Genomic DNA, 15,389 nt, shown 5'->3' on the forward strand with positions numbered 1-15,389 from the left:
ATTTTATTAAAAAAAAGAAAAAAATTCAAATAATGGAAATAAAGTCAAAATTTCACTAGCCAGCACCGTGGCTGTTTGCTGTTTATTTAAAGACTGTTTTAGAAGTAAACAGTAAGTAAGCCGCGCAAGCGCAGCGAGCGTACCACTTTTGTTTTGTTATGAATTAGTGAGAAATGCGAAAGCGAGCGTAGTCGACTGCAGAATTTTTGTACATTAATTATTATTCAAATTTTTTTTGAACATAACAGTGGACTGTATCAACGTGTAAATATTTAAAAAAAAAACCTATTCTTTCGGCTAAGATTTCCCTTCCTACGGCCATTTTTAGGACGCAGATTAAATTCAATAGACAAAACTGGTCGATCTAAATAGTTTACATTCCAACACACACAACTCAATGTACCGGATTGAACTGATACCAGTATCGCGTAAACTACAATCAGGCCGCAATTGGATTGCGAGTTACCGAGAAATATCGGGGCCTGTGTGTTAACGAACACACACCTGATGCAACTGCATTGTAATATGAACAGTCCCTACTACTTGAATTAGAAACCAATTCGCTAACGGGAAATTTTATCTCAACAGTAAAACCAAAAATTTATAACACCCTGGACAAGTGAAGGCTACAGTAACTAGAAAAGAGCTGATAACTTCCAAACGGCGCCAACCGATTAAATAGACGAGGTTCCTTATTGAACTGTATATTTCTTTTCTATAATAAATTGATTTTGATGATTCTTTTTCCTTCAACTTATTGATTTTGGGCCATTTTTGGGCGATGAGATCTACTAACATTTTCGGCCTTTTGAAATTGTTGCGGTAGACTTTCTTATACAGACAGACGGTGATATAGGTGAATGTACCATAGCGATTTAGGATCAGCCAGCACTCTGTTAGCGCGAGTGACAAATACATTTTTTTTTTTAATTTAAACTTTAGTTTTTTTTTTTTTTAATTTAAAGAACTCAATTTAAATAACAAGTCCAAGCAGTCATTTTATTATTTAACAGATGATGCCCGCGTCTTCATCCGCGTGAATTTAGGTATATTAAAAAGCCCGTGGGTTCTCTTTGATTTTCCGGGATACAAGCCTTTGTCAACTTTCGGGACGCAAGCAATCTGACATGTTTGTTTTAATTTACCTACCACTTTCAAGCAATCGTTATCCAAAATTAAAATTATAGCATGTTTACTAAAAAAACCCTTTGGTGGGAGGCTTCGGCCGTGGCTAGTTACCTGGCAAAGCCGTACCGCCAACTTGTATCTGAATAATAATAAAAAACAACTAGTAGGGGTAGTGGAACATTTAGTGCGCCTACAAACCAATACGCACCTGAGACCCGTGTTTCGTGTTAAACTGATGCTTATTTGCATAATAGTTGTGCTTTCCAGCTACTACCCATACAGATCCATAAAATACTGCATCGATGAGGCGTCATTTAAAACAAGTTAAATTAAGTATTTACCTAAACTTCAGTAATTCAGTAGTTCAGTAATTAACAGGGACAGTTTATGATGCAATATTTGCGAGCAGTACAAGCACGTACAAGTAAATCTTCATATACCTACCTATGAAATTGGGTGATACATATTACAGAGTGGTGATAAAAATCTGATAATGGTTTGAAAATACCTATCTATCTAATAGGTATCACTCAAGGGAATAAACCATTTACTTTCGAGTTTAAGTTTTAGTTCATGTTTTGGAGGCTATCCTGAAAAATCTTCAAGATTTTAATATTCCTCTAGCGGTAAAAGGTTTTTTCTATGCTTTTCAACTAATGCAATTTTTTTTTTTTAATGTTCTCTTGAAAAGGAGAAAGCCGAACCTGTTTTTTAACCCCCAACCAAAAAAGAGGGGTGTTATAAGTTTGACGTGTGTATCTGTGTATCTGTCTGTGGCATCGTAGCGCCTAAACGAATGAACCGATCTTAATTTAGTTTTTTTTTTTGTTTGAAAGGTGGCTTGATCGAGAGTGTTCTTAGCTATCATCCAAGTAAATCGGTTCAGCCGTTTGAAAGTTATCAGCTTTTTTCTAGTTACTGTAACCTTCACTTGCCGGGGGTGTTATAAATTTTTAATTCATATTTGTTTATACTTAGCTTATTTTTAAAAGGACTGTAATACAAATAGATTGTATGAAACTATACCTAATTATACCTAACTGATGGCCGCTGGGACAGACGTGTTCTGGAGTGGAGACCGCGTATCAGCAAGCGCAGTGTGGGACGTCCTCCAACCTGCTGGACTGGGAAATAGCGGGAAATGGGTGGATGAGAAAGGCGAAGGATCGTGGTTGGTGGCGCGCTCTTGGGCGCCTGAGCAGTGGCCGCAAACAGGCTGATTGATTGATTGATTGATTGATTATTACCTAGCGGTTCTTTGTTTTATTATTGGATCCTAATGACATCTTACAACTATTATTTTGTTCAATTCTATCATCTTTACCCTGCGTTCACTAGTTTTTAAATGAAAGGATGTCATGAATAAGTTATGTAATAATTACCATAACTAATCATCCCAAAGCCTGACCAGGCATGATTTAAATTTCAATATAGTGACGCCTGTGTGCCCCTGCCTAGTGTCGTCGAGCCTCCTCGCATATTCATCACGAATTGATTACACCTGTAATACCTACAATCTATAACACTAGTTTACAATGCATCTGTTGCCTGGAAGATTTTTACTGTTGCTGACTACATAATATGGTTATAATAAATCCATCAGGTATAATTAGTGTCCATGTGTAAGTCAGCAACCGCAAAAATTTTCTCGACAACAGGCAAAAATTAAACTTTTGTAAATTAGTGTAATTATTTATAGTCTGAAACCTAGCCTAGAGAACCTAAACTGTTGAGCTACTGTCAACGGTTTAGGGTCTTGTCTTGAAAAAATAATTTTCGATACCATTTGAAGTCTATTTACCCGACTGCGGCAAAGCCAAAAGAAAGGTTTATGATTTTAGCAGACTATGCATGTATGTGTGTATGTTTGTATCCAGATTCTGTGTGTTCCACCGTAGTGCCGAAGCTACTGGGCCGATTTTGATGAATGAGGTGTCAATTGATTCGTTGTAAAGATTCGGGTAACATAGACTATATTTTATATGAAAAAAATTGACCTAACGGATGTTACAAAAACGTGGAGATCTCCAAAAATTTTTTTTTGCTATTGTATCGAGTGGGATGTCAAATGAAAGAAGAGAAAATTCTGAACTCATGGATATAAATGTACAACAACATTAAAATATACCAATTGACAGAAAATCAATTTTACTCTAATATTTTAGCGTATAGTCAGGTTTTAGTTTTCAACTTTATCGTGTACTAGATGATGCCCGCGACTTCGTCCGCGTGGATTTAGGTTTTTCGAAATCCCTTGGGAACTTTTTGATTTTCCGGGATAAAAAGTAGCCTATGTGCTAATCCTGGATATTATCTATCTCCATTCCAAATTTCAGCCAAATCCGTCCAGTAGTTTTTGCGTGAAGGAGTAACAAACACACACACACACATACAAACTTTCGCCTTTATAATATTAGTGTGATAAATACTACTTATAAGTAAATAAGCATAAAATCCGATAGAGAAATGCATCGAATTGATTGTGCTCGGCCTGCAGAACTAAGAACACTTGACGACGCGAAAATAATATGGCCGGTAAGGTAGTATTTGTAACTTTCTGGCTTTGTATGTTACTAGGTAAACACGAAAGTGAACGAGACTAAGCATAATCTAAGCAACATTAGCCGTACAGTGGCACCCTTGTCGAGTGTGAGCAAGTCAACTCTAATATTCATCACGGCTTCTCATTCATAGTTACAGCTAACGATTTCATATATTTATACATATAAATAAATACAAACATATAAAGTATATACGATATAGGATAGGTATATATATGGAGAGAGCTATGCTTGGAGTTTCTCTACGTGATCATCTGAAATGAGGATTTTCGTAGAAGAACCAGAGTAGCTCAATAGGTTGCAAAATTGAAGTGGCAATGGTTAGGGCACATACTTAGTTCGAACAAGTGTAAATTAAAAATTTATAACAACCTCACAAGTGAAGGTTACAGTAATAACTAGAAGAGCCTAATAACTTTCAAACGGCTGAACCGATTTTTTTGGATTATAGCTAAGAACACTCTCGATCAAGCCACCTTCCAAACAAAAAAAAACTAAATTAAAATCGGTTCATTAGTTTAGGTGCTACGATGCCACAGACAGATACACAGATACACACGTGAAACTTATAACACCCCTCTTTTTGGGACGGGGGTAAAAACCGATGGACGTTGGGATTCTAAGGTATTAATTAGTATGGCAACCTTTGAAAAACTCGTAGCCAGGCTCGATATACCTATAGTATTTTGGCAGGCGCATACAATTACTATTTAGCTGAAGAAAATAAGCTTTCTCCTTTAAATACCTATCCTGTAAAGTTGTTAAAATTGAGATAGTAGGTACCTAACTGTTACCAGTTCACTGCCGATATGTTATTAAGATGGATGCGACGGGTCTGCCCACGAAATTCAAATTTAATTTGCTTTTTCGCAATTTGTAAACTAATACGACAACGTAGGCTTATGGCATTTTAATTGCGCCAATGGTAGTGTCATCCTCACAGGTTTATATAAAAATCTTTACTTGAAAGGGTCCAGTTTAAGAAATTAGCTCTAGTATCGATTATAACTCACAAATTCGTCGATACTAGAGCTAATTTCTTAAACTGGACCCTTTCAAGTAAAGATTTTTATATTATAAGCCTACGTTGTTGTATTAGTTTACAAATTGCGAAAAACCAAATTAAATTTGAATTTCGCGGGCAGACCCGTCTCGTGCCCCTTATGTAAACACTAGCTGTGCCCGCGACTTCGTTCGCGTGGAATAGTGACTTCGGGCAGCATGTACGTTAAAAATGTTCGCCGTGATTCTTTAAATTGACATAAGTTTTTTATTTATGAACCGATTGACATGAAATAAACACTAAATGTTAAGTGAAGCTTACTACAATATATTAGTGAAAACCGTATCTAAATCGAATAAGCCGTTTCTGATATTAGCGTGCACAAACACACAGACAAACAGACAAACAGACAAAAAAAAATTAATTACAATTTCGGGTTCGGCATCCATATAATAACAACCCTTGCTACTTTTTTTTTATATATTTCCATTGTACAGACACCACTTTTCTTCAATTTTATTATATATATAGATAAGTGACTAAGCATTATGTCAGCAATATTGCCCTGCAGTGGCACCCTTGTGGAGTGTGAGCAAGTCAGCTCTAATATTCATCACGGCTAGATTACACGTGCATAGTTACAGCTAATCATTCCGCAAATAGAATTTGTAAATACGTGTAGAGCATCAGGATCTGCCACCCCCAGGTGTTAATTGCTCAACGATTTTAAGTCGATTACGATTGCGACGATTGTATATTATTGTAATTTAGTTGGGCTAAATAAAATGGGACTTCAAACGAGGCAGTTCCTAAAAGAGACTTTGTCTAGAGACAGTGGACTAGTTTAAATATCAGTTGACGATGACGAACGTCTACCTAATAATATGTGCAACTTTATTTATTTGTGCAGTTGTAGCTTATATTTTCCAAAAAAAAATTGACAGAAACTGCTGACATTTAATTAAAGAGTTAAGTAATTTAAAACTATAAAAGAGACAGTATTTTATTGGTTTTAAATTAATTTTAGTATCAAAAATTATTTCTTAGTTTCTAAAAGTAATTAGTTTAGTTGACATTTATCGGTATTTTAAGTACCTACTATTTACTAACCCCCGACCCAAAAATAGGGGTGTTATAAGTTTGACGTGTGTATCTGTGTATCTGTCTGTGGCATCGTAGCTCCTAAACGAATGAACTGATTTTAATTTAGTTTTTTTCGTTTGAAAGGTCGCTTGATCGAGATAATCGAAGAAAGTCGGTTCATCCATTTGAAAGTTATCAGCTCTTTTCTAGTTTTCTTATAGATGTTTTTATGTCGGGGGTTTTTAAATATTGAGTAATTATATAGTATTTCGTGTCAATGACGCGGCCTTGAGGTTTTTACCTATCCCAAAATCACCCTTAGCGGTTAAAAAGTTTTCTTTTCAAAACTTACTTTGTTTGTTATTTTTATAAGTTTTCGTAATAAACTCTCTAACGCTGTAGGATGCGAACTAAAATCTAAGCCATACTAATTGCGAACGTCTTACCCTAATAATCCTTTCATACAAATTATATGGTTTAACGCATTCCCTGTGAATACTTGAGTTAAATTGACGAGACATGTAAATAGTGCGGTCCATATATTATGCGATTTTCTTATAAAGCTCCATTAATATGCAATGTATCTACTAATTCTCCACTCTACATCCATAATAATTATTATTATCAATACATTAACCACACGTAGACTCAGAATACGTAATACTTCGTACTATACAGATACAGAATATTCACTCCGCAAGGACACTTAAAAAAAAAAATAGCTTTAAATAAATAAATAAACAAGTGTTACGAAAAGACGCTCTAAGCACACCTATAACGAGCCCAAAAGATCTTAATCATGACGGACAATGTGCCCTATCTTGTAAAGCATACATAACTACAACCTCCGTCCTCGTCGGCGAAGATGAAATCCCCGATTTTTAATGTCACCTGGACAACCACAACCAACCCATTCGTCCCAAGCAACGTCGTCCAAAACTGTGGTGCCTAGGATCTTATTAACATTGTCCCCGGATCTATCAAAATGATAACACACAAACAACTAAACATAATAAAAACTTGAATAATGGCTAGCTTGGCTACCTTCCTTAACAAATTTTATTTTTATTTTTATTTTATTTTATTTATTAGGACTAACAGACAGTAGTAGCACGCAGTGATTACAAATAATATAATAAAAATGAATATAATAATGAAATAAAATTAAAATTAAATATAATATAAATAAAACTTGTACGTGCTACCAACCACGTTAATCACTTAGTTAACTACGATAAATAGTTACCTTAATCCAGTTACAAGGTAGAATTTTCAACTTAATAGTGAAATTTTGCCCAACAAGAGTAGTTAAGTCTAGTAAATATCACAAAGTCCTTCAAATCGCTGGAAGAGTCCCTTAACTTTTCGAATGTTCTGGAGTCTTCACAATCGGCAATACAGAGCCGCTTTGCATAGTGAAGTGCAGTGGAGTGAAGCGAAGTGGGGTCAGGAACAAAGAGCTACTGAATATGTATGCGGACTATCTCTGCGATATGGTAATTAGTCACTTCGAACTGCACTGACTTCTGCTTTACACTTTCATCAGTATTTTGTAGGACATTTTTACAGCTGTAGATATGCATAAGGTAGTAGCCTCATCGGGTGACAGAAGGGCTGGCTCGTTTTTTGCGCAACGGAGCAACCTGGCTGTCCAGAGCAGGAAATGCAGCCCGTATTCTGGGTACCATTCCATGCAGGCATGATTTGTATAGTAATTAGATAAGGCTAGCTTTAAGTTTTATTGTAATATTTTTAACCCCCGACCCAAGAAGAGGGGTGTTATAAGTTTGACGTGTGTATCTGTGTATCAGATTTTAATTTAGTTTTTTTAACACTCTCGGATCAGGCCACCTTTCAAACAAAAAAAAAACTAAATTAAAATCTGTTCATTAGTTTACGAGCTACGATGCCACAGACAGATACACAGCTACACTCGTCAAACTTATAACATCCCTCTTTTTGGGTCGGGGGTTAAAAAAGGTAGAATTTATTGTTAGGTGTGCGACGATTCTGGCGCAGTGGTGAGCGCTGTGGTCTTTAACTAGGACGTTCCGGGATCGATTCCTGGCAAGAGGATTTTGAGAGTTTATAATTTCTAAATTGTCTCTGGTCTGGTGGGAGACACTTCAAACTGCACTGACTGCTTCCTCAAAATTTTGTAGGATTTCTTACAGCAGTGTTGATCGAATTTTATTAAAAGGTACCCCATAAAGGTACCAAAATTTATAGGAAATTTCTCTAGCGCGCTTCTTTCGCACTCTATACAAACGTACAGTAGTTCGGTTTTGCATTTGAATATCAACTAATTGTGACGAACACTCAGAAATAAAAGAAATTAACTTGTATAACCCAACAGGGATTTAATTCCGATATTCACAAGATTATATGCAGTAAATAAATCACTCAAAACTACACGTAATAATGCGCGCACGCGGCCCGACAACCGCTTTTATGCATCGCCATCACTCCTCTCCTCTCCTCTCCTCCCCTCTCCGCACCTCTCCGCACCTCTCCTCGCCTCAGCTCGTCACCCCTCGCCTCGGTACTACTCGCTGCTCGCTCCTTCTCTCTCTACCCGCTCCTCGCACGTTACAGTCGGCCGTCCTGAAACAATTGCACCGCAATTGGCGCGGCGCAAAAACATACTTTAGCTCTTCAATAAAATCTCCTCAGCTCACAATTTTAAACTTCTAAACTCAATCCAGATTTTTGACCTTTACCAGCTACCCAGTTTGAACCAACTGCTCAAATTGAAGCAACTGCTCAATCTGAACCAAATGCTCAATCTTAAACTGGTCAATGTAACTAACTGCTCAAACTAAACCAACGGCCAAATTTAAACCAAATGCTTAAACTGAACTAAATTCAAATTCAAATTCAAATTCAAAATGTTTTTATTCAATTAGACTTTTACAAGTTCTTTCGAATCGTCAAAAGCATCTACCACTAAGTGCTTAAACTTAATCAACTGCTCAATCTAAACCTACTACTCAAAGTCTCAATCTAAAACAACTGCTCAATTTAAATCAACTGTTTGAACTAAACCAACTACTCAAACTAAACAAACTGCTCAATTTAAACCAACTGCTCGGTCTAAGCCAATTGCTCACTTGAACCAACTGCTCATCTGCGCCAACTGCTTGATCTGAATCAACTGTTCAACGTAAACCAATTGCTCAATCTCAATCAACGTCTCAATCTAGACTAACTGCTCAATCTTAAGCAACTGCTCAATCTAACTAACTGCTCTACCTAAACTAACTGCTCTACCTAAACTAACTGCTCTACCTAAACTAACTGCTCTACCTAAACTAACTGCTCAACCATAACCAACTGCTCAATTTAAACTAAAAGATCCATCTGAACCAACTGCTCTATCTAAATCAACTACTCAACAACTAACTGCTCAATCTTTAGCAACTGCTCAATCTAACTTACTGCTCTACTTAAACTAACTGCTCTGCCTAAACTAACTGCTCAATCATAAACGACTGCTCAATCTAAACTGAAAGATCCGTCTGAACCAACTGTAAACTAAATCAACTACTCAATCTAAACTAACTGCTCAGTCTTGACCAACTGCTCAATTTAAAGTCTAAACTAGCTGCTCTACCTAAACTAACTGCTCTACCTAAACTAACTGCTCTACATAAACTAACTGCTCAATCATAACCAACTGCTCAATCAAAGCTAAAATATCCGTCTAAACCAACTGCTCAGTCTAAACCAACTGCTAACTTGAACCAACTGCTCGTCTACACCAACTGCTTAATCTGAACTAACTGTTCAATCTAATCCAACTGCTCAATCTCAACCACCTGCTCAATGTTAACTAACTGCTCTATCTGAACTAATTGCTTAACCTTAGCCATCTGCTCAATCTAAACTAACTGTTCAATCTAAATCAACTGTTCCATTTAAATTAACTGCTTAATCTAAACCAATAACTCAATGTGAAAACATAGGCTCAATGTGAAAATCTTAGACTCAATGTAAAAAGCTTAGACTCAATGTAAAAATCTTAAGACTCAACTTAAAACTCGATACCAAAACCTCGTTATTTACCTCGATATCAAAACCTTAAATTCAACGTCAAAATTTTAACTCAAAGTTAGTTAGGTAGTTTTCTGAAACTCGATTTCAAAATCTTAAACTCAATATCAAAATCATAAACTCAATATCAAAGCTTAAACTCCATCTTAAATTCGATATCAAAATCATATAGTTACTACATATCCAAATTTTTATCAATTTCAATATCGAAATCTTAAACTCAATCTCAAAATCTTGAACTCGTTATCAAAATCTTGAACTCACTATCAATATCTTAATTCGTTATCAAAATCTTAACTCGTTATCAAAATCTTGAACTCATTATCAATATCTTAATTCGTTATCAAAATCTTAACTCGTTATCAAAATCTTAAACTCACTATCAATATCTTAGCTCGTTATCAAAATCCTTAACTCGTTATCAAAATCTCGAACTCGTTATCAAAATCTTAAACTTGTTATCAAAATCTTAAACTCGATATCAAAATCTTAAACTTGTTATTATAATCTTGAACTCACTATCAATATCTTAGCTCGTTATCAAAATCCTTAACTCATTATCAAAATCTCGAACTCGTTATCAAAATCTTAAACTTGTTATCAAAATCTTAAACTCGATATCAAAATCTTAAACTTGTTATCAAAATGTTGAACTCACTATCAATATCTTAGCTCGTTATCAAAATCCTTAACTCGTTATCAAAATCTCGAACTTGTTATCAAAATCTTAAACTCGATATCAAATCCTTAAATTCAATATCAAAATCTTAAACTCAATATCAAAATCATGTACCTACTCAATATCAAAATTTTTACCTCAATATCAAATGTTAAACTCGATGTCAAAATCTTAACTCGTTATCAATATCTTAATTCGTTATCAAAATCTTAACTCGTTATCAAAATCTTAAACTCGTTATCAAAATCTTGAACTCGTTATCAAAATCTTGAACTCACTATCAATATCTTAGCTCATTATTCTTAAATTCAATATCAAAACCTTAAACTCCATATCAAAATTTTAAATTCGTTAACAAAATCTTAAACTCGATATCAAATTCTTAAACTCAATATCAAAATCGTAAACTCGATGTCAACAGTTTAAACTCAAAATCAAAATCATAATATACTCAATAACAAAGTTTTTAACTCAATATCAAAATCTGAAACTTAATACCTAAATCTTAAACTTGATATCAAAATCTCAATTCGATAATATCAAGATCGTAAACTCAATATCAAAATATTAAACTCAATATCAAAATCATGTACCTACTCAATAACAAATTTTTACCTCAATATCAAAACTTTCTCGATATCAAAATCTTACACTAGTTATCAAAATTAAATTCTAAAACTTAAAAGCAAAATGTTAAACTCGATATCAAAATCCTAACTCGATATCAAAATCTCAACTCGATATCAAAATCTTAACTCGATATCAATTCTACAATATTTTGTTATGATCTTTAACTCAAAATCAAAATCTTAAACTTAGTGCCAAAATGTTAAGCTCAATATCAAAATCCTAAGCTCGATATTAAAATCTTAATTCGATATCAAAATCTTATCTTAATATCAATACCAAAATCTTAAACTCAATATCAAAATCTTAAACTCTTTATCAAAATCTTAAACTCTTTATCAAAATCTTAACTCGATATCAAACTCTTAAACTCAATATCGCAATCTTAAACTTTATATCAAAATCTTATCTCGATATCAAAATCCAAAGTCTTCAACGAACATGACATGACATGTAGGTACAATATAAAAAAGCAGTAGATTTGCACTTACCTCTTACCTTACTTACCTCTGCTATTTCCGAACACTGTTCAGCATGAGCAATGCTGTTCTCTTTTCTATCGTGGTCTAGTATTTGTTAATTTCCTATAAGAATCTCTCGTATTGCTCTGAAAATAACTAATAGCTCACTCGGTAAGGCGTGTATTACGCATGAAACGGCTGTTTGATCACTTAGCTGGCATCTGTAGTACATGGCTAACTTTTCTTGAAAATATTTTGTTATGATCTCATTCGTCATTTTAATCTGGACATCAACTTTCAAATTCAAATTCGAATTCAAAATATTTTAATACACGACTCCACAACTCCTCTAGTAACACACGTTACACAATCATCGTCTTCCATTTCTCTCAAGTGTGGTTGTATAATTCTAACAGGTTATGGTTATTCCAACCACGTGCCTGACCCAGCAATTTCGATTGCAAATTGAATGATTTTATTTCGTCACTCCACTGATAGATCTCGTCCAACTGAACAATTTTGCTAATCCAGCTTTCTACATAATAACACATGATAAATTTATGTATTAACACGGTTTTCTCGGATAATTTTCCGAAGTACCCTCAAAAAATAATAATTTAGCGGCTTTACCAACGTGTTTATCAAACATAACCTTCAGTTCAGTCTGTGTGAGAAATGACAACTAAATTTGCATCTGTACTCACTTACGGGTCTTGAAAAAAATCAGCGCTTTCACAATCTCTTGCTGACCTTCGCATTCTCTTCGACCTCAGGGATATTTCTGGCTTTTCTCGCTTCATTGTGAGATTTTTGTGGGCCTTATTCATCCCACTTCTGAATGTGGCGAACACTCAGAAATAAAAGAAATTAACTTGTATAACCCAACAGGGATTTAATTCCGATATTCACAAGATTATATGCAGTAAATAAATCACTCAAAACTACACGTAATAATGCGCGCACGCGGCCCGACAACCGCTTTTATGCATCGCCATCACTCCTCTCCTCTCCTCTCCTCCCCTCTCCGCACCTCTCCGCACCTCTCCTCGCCTCGGCTCGTCACCCCTCGCCTGAGAGAGAAGGAGCGAGCAGCGAGTAGTACCGAGGCGAGGGGTGACGAGCCGAGGCGAGGAGAGGTGCGGAGAGGTGCGGAGAGGGGAGGAGAGGAGAGGAGAGGAGTGATGGCGATGCATAAAAGCGGTTGTCGGGCCGCGTGCGCGCATTATTACGTGTAGTTTTGAGTGATTTATTTACTGCATATAATCTTGTGAATATCGGAATTAAATCCCTGTTGGGTTATACAAGTTAATTTCTTTTTGAGTTAAATTGACGAGACATGTAAATAGTGCGGTCCATATATTATGCGATTTTCTTATAAAGCTCCATTAATATGCAATGTATCTACTAATTCTCAACTCTACATACATAATAATTATTATTATCAATACATTAACCACACGTAGACTCAGAATACGTAATACTTCGTACTATACAGATACAGAATATTCACTCGGCAAGGACACTTAAAAAAATAAATAGCTTTAAATAAATAAATAAACAAGTGTTACGAAAAGACGCTCTAAGCACACCTATAACGAGCCCAAAAGATCTTAATCATGACGGACAATGTGCCCTATCTTGTAAGGCATACATAACTACAACCTCTGAAGAGCGTCCTCGTCGGCGAAGACGAAATCCCCGATTTTTAATGTCACCTGGACAACCACAACCAACCCATTCGTCCCAAGCAACGTCGTCCAAAACTGTGGTGCCTAGGATCTTATTAACATTGTCCCCGGATCTATCAAAATGATAACACACAAACAACTAAACATAATAAAAACTTGAATAATGGCTAGCTTGGCTACCTTCCTTAATAAATTTTATTTTTATTTTTATTTTATTTTATTTATTAGGACTAACAGACAGTAGTAGCACGCAGTGATTACAAATAATATAATAGAAATGAATGTAATAATGAAATAAAATTAAAATTAAATATAATATAAATAAAACTTGTACGTGCTACCAACCACGTTAATCACGTAGTTAACTACGATAAATAGTTACCTTAATCCAGTTACAAGGTAGAATTTTCAACTTAATAGTGAAATTTTGCCCAACAAGAGTAGTTAAGTCTAGTAAATATCACAAAGTCCTTCAAATCGCTGGAAGAGTCCCTCAACTTTTCGAATGTTCTGGAGTCTTCACAATCGGCAATACAGAGCCGCTTTGCATAGTGAAGTGCAGTGGAGTGAAGCGAAGTGGGGTCAGGAACAAAGAGCTACTGAATATGTATGCGGACTATCTCTGCGATATGGTAATTAGTCACTTCGAACTGCACTGACTTCTGCTTTACACTTTCATCAGTATTTTGTAGGACATTTTTACAGCTGTAGATATGCATAAGGTGTAGCCTCATCGGGTGACAGAAGGGCTGGCTCATTTTTTGCGCAGCGGAGCAACCTGGCTGTCCAGAGCGGGAAATGCAGCTAGTATTTCTTAGTACCATTCCAAGCGGGCATGATTTGTATAGTAATTAGATAAGGCTAGCTTTAAGTTTTATTGTAATATTAGCTGTGTCCGCGACTTCGTTCGCGTGGAATCAGCGCGCTTTATATAGCCACGGACGCTCAGGCGCGAGGCGTGTAGTACGTACTCTGTACGTTAAAAATGTTCGCCGTGATTCTTTAAATTGACATAACTTTTTTATTTATGAACCGATTGACATGAAATAAACACTAAATGTTAAGTGAAGCTTATTACAATATATTAATGAAAACCGTATCTAAATCGAATAAGCCGTTTCTGATATTAGCGTGCACAAACACACAGATAAACAGACAAACAGACAAAAAAAAATTTAATTACAATTTCGGGTTCGGCATCGATATAATAACAACCCCTGCTACTTTTTTTTATATATTTCCATTGTACAACCACCACTTTTCTACAATTTTATTATATGTATAGATTTTCAATTTTAAAAAAAGGTAGATTTTATTGTAAGGTTTTCGATGATTCTGTGATTCGACGAGCGCTGTGGTCTATAAGTGGGGCGTTCCGGGTTCAATTCCCGGCAGGGGTATTTTGGGAGTTTATAATTTCTAAATTGTCTCTGGTCTGGTCTGGTGGGAGACACTTCGAACTGCACTGACTGCTTAGATTTTCATCAAAATTTTGTAGGATTTCGTACAGCAGTATTGATTGAATTTTATTAAAAGGTACCCCATAAATGTACCAAAATTTATAGGAAATTTCTTTAGCGCGCTTCTTTCGCACTCTATACAAACGTACAGTAGTTTGGTTTTGTTTATATCAACTTGAACTTGAATTTTTACTTTAAATTACTTTAATTAAACTACAAAAGTAGAAATCTGAAATCACAGATTCAAATATTCACAAAATTTCATTTACTTTAATGTGTTAATATTTAAACGAGAACTAAACTAGGTTTCTGAGGGAGGCACTATAGTTTACGAATAAACTCCTCTTAAAATATTTAAAATAACTTTTATTTAATTAAGATTGAACCCTAAAAATTATACAAAGCGACAATTTTTGCGACTAATAATAAAATTATTTGTCCCGACTAATAATACCACGAAGTAAAATAATAGCTTTTGTTTAGCCTAGTAACCTTTCGAAAGTCTTTTGAAAACTGAAAGGTGTCAAATAGTACTAAGACATGCTTTGTAATAAAAATGCTGGTAAAAGGCCCCGTAACCTCGGCCGATAACCTAAATATCGACTTAGAATTACCTAGGTTAAAAATTACATTATTTTGCGCTCCA

Source organism: Maniola jurtina, chromosome 21 (assembly GCF_905333055.1).
Source record: "Maniola jurtina chromosome 21, ilManJurt1.1, whole genome shotgun sequence".
Taxonomy (NCBI): domain Eukaryota; kingdom Metazoa; phylum Arthropoda; class Insecta; order Lepidoptera; family Nymphalidae; genus Maniola; species Maniola jurtina.